At 51.3% G+C, this 4,594-nt stretch overlaps 1 long non-coding RNA gene across 1 annotated transcript; it reads left to right on the forward strand.

The window, feature by feature from the left end:
* The first annotated feature begins 871 nt into the window (after positions 1-871).
* Positions 872-4,006, forward strand: LOC141557725 (uncharacterized). The gene is made up of 3 exons (XR_012486880.1): positions 872-1,344; positions 2,356-2,428; positions 3,705-4,006. It is a non-coding gene; the product is annotated as an uncharacterized LOC141557725 (long non-coding RNA).
* The last annotated feature ends 588 nt before the right edge of the window (positions 4,007-4,594 follow it).

The following is a 4,594-nucleotide window of genomic DNA, read 5'->3' on the forward strand; positions in this document are numbered from 1 at the left end:
CCCCTGGCCCTTTGTTGTGCGACTGGCTTTTGTTGGCAAGTAAGGAAAGAGAACTAGGATCCCTGGGGTCTGAAGCCTGGTGGCCTTCTAGTCCTTATTTTCCCTTGTTTATATCCCTCCCATATCTAACATAGTGCCTTACAAGCCCTAATTTATGTTTATTTAATGAATGGGTAAGGGGGAAATTCGGCTCTCTCCTCTTCAGGTCCCACAAAGTGTGGGTGCTTAAAGTGTTAGAAACGCTCGGAACTAAAAATCAGGGGACTAAAAACCCAGCCCGCCCATCAGCTAGCCGCGGAGTGAGGGGAGTGCAAGCCATTTCCCAGATCTCTACCTCAGTTTCCTCCGTTGTAAAAGGAAAAGGTTTGGGCTTAACGACACTCCTCGTACGAGGCCTCCTCGTGCAAACCACCCCTGGGCGTGCGGGTCTGAGATGCTTTTTGGGGGTCACATGCGAACTGTCCCCTCCGGGAGACAAAGGTCCTTGAAAGCGGCCGCCCACGGAGAAAAGGCTGAGCGGGCGGCTGCCTTGTTTCCTCCCTCCCAGCCCCGGGCCCGCCTGCCTACGGCCGTGTTTCCAGACTGCCAAATACCCTTCCCAGAGCAGTCATTTATTCAGAAAGAAGCCCCCCCGCCGCCACCCCCAAATACACACACCCCCTTGTGACTTCCCAGTTAAAAACCCGAAAGGTGAGCTCCCAGGAGAGCTCTGGGCTCCGGTAGAAAAGCCTTCCCGGCAAACAATAACAGTAAATAACGCTCCCTTGTCAACGTAATAAAAACGGAAACGGTTACAATGTTTTTTAATAAGCGTTCCCCATCAGTCTCTCTGGGCTGTGGGCACAGAAAGGGGGCCCCACGCGTGGGGGAGGGGAGGAGGAGAGGGGTAAGCGGGGGGACCAGGAGGGAAGAAGAGGGGGTCCATCTGTGGCTCGAGGCACCCGTGGTTGGGGGTGGTGGTGGTGGAGGACGTGAAAAAAAGAAAGAAAAAAAAACGAGTGAGAGACAAGGTTGGGGAGAAAGCTCGTTGGGGTCATGTGAGTGAGAGGAGACCGGGAAGCAAGCTCCTTGAGCTAACACGGTTGCCATGGCAACGTGGCAGCGAGGAACAGGAAGCAGCAGAAAATAGAATCGCATTCTGCTGAGGCCTGCACGAGCCAGGGCCCCCTCCCAGCCCGCAGGAGACGGTTACCAGGGAGACCTCGGTGAAAGGGAGGCTGCGGCGCGCGGCCCCGTCCCTCTCTTCTGCCTCCTGCCTCCCTCCTCCTGCCCCGGCCTCGCGGGCGGCTCGTTAGAGCCTGAGGCTCGCGGGCACCTTCTCAGGGAGCAGGATGCGGGGTGGAGGTGGGAGAGGGGCATAGGTGGAGGAAAACATAGGAAATGTGGGGAATTGGGCCACCCCCAAAACATAGCCTTTCATCCCTCACCTCCCCCCACGCCGGGCAGACTCCCCCCACTCCGAGCAAACTCCCCCCACGCCGTGCAGACTCCCCCCACCCCGAGCAGACTCCCCCCACGCCGTGCAGACTCCCCCCACCCCGTGCAGACTCCCCCCACCCCGAGCAAACTCCCCCCACGCCGTGCAGACTCCCCCCACCCCGTGCAGACTCCCCCCACGCCGTGCAGACTCCCCCCACGCCGTGCAGACTCCCCCCACCCCGAGCAGACTCCCCCCACGCCGTGCAGACTCCCCCCACCCCGTGCAGACTCCCCCCACCCCGAGCAAACTCCCCCCACGCCGTGCAGACTCCCCCCACCCCGTGCAGACTCCCCCCACGCCGTGCAGACTCCCCCCACCCCGTGCAGACTCCCCCCACGCCGTGCAGACTCCCCCCACCCCGAGCAGACTCCCCCCACCCCAGCAGACTCCCCCCACGCCGTGCAGACTCCCCCCACCCCGAGCAGACTCCCCCCACCCCAGCAGACTCCCCCCACGCCGTGCAGACTCCCCCCACGCCGTGCAGACTCCCCCCACGCCGTGCAGACTCCCCCCACCCCGTGCAGACTCCCCCCACGCCGTGCAGACTCCCCCCACCCCGAGCAGACTCCCCCCACCCCGAGCAGACTCCCCCCACGCCGTGCAGACTCCCCCCACCCCAGCAGACTCCCCCCCTCACTTCCTTCACTTCCGAATCCCCCCAACAGTATTTCTGGCTTTTTAAAAAGTAGTCCCTATTTCCTCACGCTCTTCACCGAGCCAATTACCAAAAAATATCTGGTTAGCTTTGAAAGGCAAGAGCATACGGGGAGTAATTTTGTTTTGAGCAGCTGGGGGTGGAGGGAAGCTACCCCCACAACCCGACTTATGCCCAACGTGGCCCTTCTTGTAACTGATGGGTCCCTTTATTCTGACAGACACAGAGCCTGGAAAGGACCCTAAATGTCCCCCAGACGAGGTGTAACTGAGCCAGAGAGAGTAAGAGGACAGGTAAGGTCTCATAAACTACTGGATGGAGCAGGAGTGAAACGACCACAGTTCTTCCTGATTCCTAGTCGGGTGCTCTCTATCCACCTCACTGCCTTAATTCCTCTCTTCCTTCTGTTCTTCCCCTTGTCTAACTTTGAATGATAACGCTCTTCCTTAGCAAAGATCTTGAAGGAAAAAAATGAAATCAAACCCCAGGCTCCTAGCTGTTCTTGTTCACTACCAAACTAGGTCACTAATAGGAAAGTTGCCAAGAAAAAAAAAAAGTTGAAGGGAGAACCCTCAAATCTGTAAAACACATATAGAAGACACCCTCAAATAAGCTTATTTCTTCCAAGCTATATGGGAAATCTAATTTGCCTCTGGTTATTTTGAGTGTTATGGGGTTGTTGAGGAGGAGGTCAGCTCTCCGTCTTTGTTTTAAGAGTTTTTTCCTGATTTTTTTTCTTTTAAATGAGGATCAGAGGTCCCTTTGGGGTTAGGGAGTTTACAGTGAAGGAGGGAGGATCACCTCTGAGCAGACAGGGCAGGAAGGCTCAAAGGGGCAGGTCATAAGGTTGTGGCTTTGGGATGGGAGGCTTGATTCCCGCCCAAGTCAGCAATGAGCAAGTTATCACCATCTGCTGCTAGCTCCCCCACTGATGCACAGCAGGGCAGGAGCCTCAGGGTCCAGGAGAAAGGAAATGTCAGCTTTGGCCATTGACTGGTTCCCAGCTCTCCAGAGAATCGAGTAGGTCCAATATCATCCAAGATCTCTTTGCCCCTACTCCCTGGGCTTCTGCCTGTGGGGAGTGTATTTCTAGTTTCTATTTGAATTATATGGGCCTCAACCCTGAAAAAAAAATGTGGTCCTAAAAGTTCACAGAATCAGTATTGGATTTTATTTTGTTTTTTGGAGAGAAGAGGTTCTGGAGCCAGAACAGCCTTGGCCTTTCAAAATAAGCACTAAACAAGAAGGCATTAGGAGAGACTGGTCTTCCTACCCCCAGCAGTGATTTGAGCTCCCTACCAGTCTTCTCCTGCCTGGACAAGAAAGAGGCCCTTGTATTGGGCTCATGGACTCAGTACCTTGATGGAAATTGGGCTCACATGCTTGACTAGTTTTGCAAACCCCCCTCCCAAATTCTGAGAACACTGCCTTGTGTCTGGAGAGAGAAAGGATCTTGTGGCCCAAAAGAAGCCAGGAGAGAGGGGAATGGGGGAGGGGATTTTCACCAACATCCTTATTTGGTTTCTTTAAATGATTTTTATCACAACTTTTCTTTCCCCCTCTTCTAAGATGGAGGTAAGGAGCACTCTGTTCCTAAAGAGAAAGCTGTTATGGTGGTCTTGAAGCTTCAGTATGGAAAAAGGAGAAGAAAGAAGATGTCATTTTCATGCATAGGGAGTCAAGATAATTCACAGCTGTGGTCCAACCCTTGCAAAATTTGTACACAAGTTAAAGCAGTGTTTCTTAACTTTTGTGTGTGTGTGATGGACCTTGCTGACTACCTTGTGAAACCTATGGACACATAAGAACAATGTTTTAAAATAATTGAAGGAAATGCTATATTTATAAGTTAATAAATAGATCAGTGAAAATAAGGTGGTAATTTTTTTTAACCTATCCAAGTTCATGGACCTTTTAAAATCTGTTCAGGTTAAGAAACACTAGGTTACAGTCAATATTAACCTTGAAGAAGAGTGAGAAAGAAAAAAAATCATGAAAGACACACAAAGAAGGTATTTGGAAGGAACTGATGATGGGCAACTCTATTCCTTTGCCTTGGTAGCAAGAATAAGATAGAAGAAATTTTGTGTTGATATTTAAATAAGCTTATTTTTTAGAAGAAATTTTGTGTTGAGGATATTTAAATAAGCTTATTTTTAAAAAAGCATCAACCATCTCCTTCCATACCTGACTCCATTCCTGAATCACTGCCCATTTTCCATAATATGGGCCTGGAATAGTTAATTTCCACTTTACCAAAGCCACTCCTGGTGAGGGAATTTATACTCTTTCTCCGGATTTTCTACATTTCCCCCATATTTTCCTTCACTTTATTTCTCCTCCATAATTTAATTCTTCCTTCCATAGTCTTCTTTACTTTTTGATCTGTGTACTGGTATCATCTGTCTTTGTTGAGACCATATAGATGCTTTATATTAGGTTCCTTTGTGCTCTTGGGC

The sequence above is a fragment of the Sminthopsis crassicaudata genome, chromosome 2 (assembly GCF_048593235.1).
Source record: "Sminthopsis crassicaudata isolate SCR6 chromosome 2, ASM4859323v1, whole genome shotgun sequence".
Classification (NCBI taxonomy): Eukaryota; Metazoa; Chordata; class Mammalia; order Dasyuromorphia; family Dasyuridae; genus Sminthopsis; species Sminthopsis crassicaudata.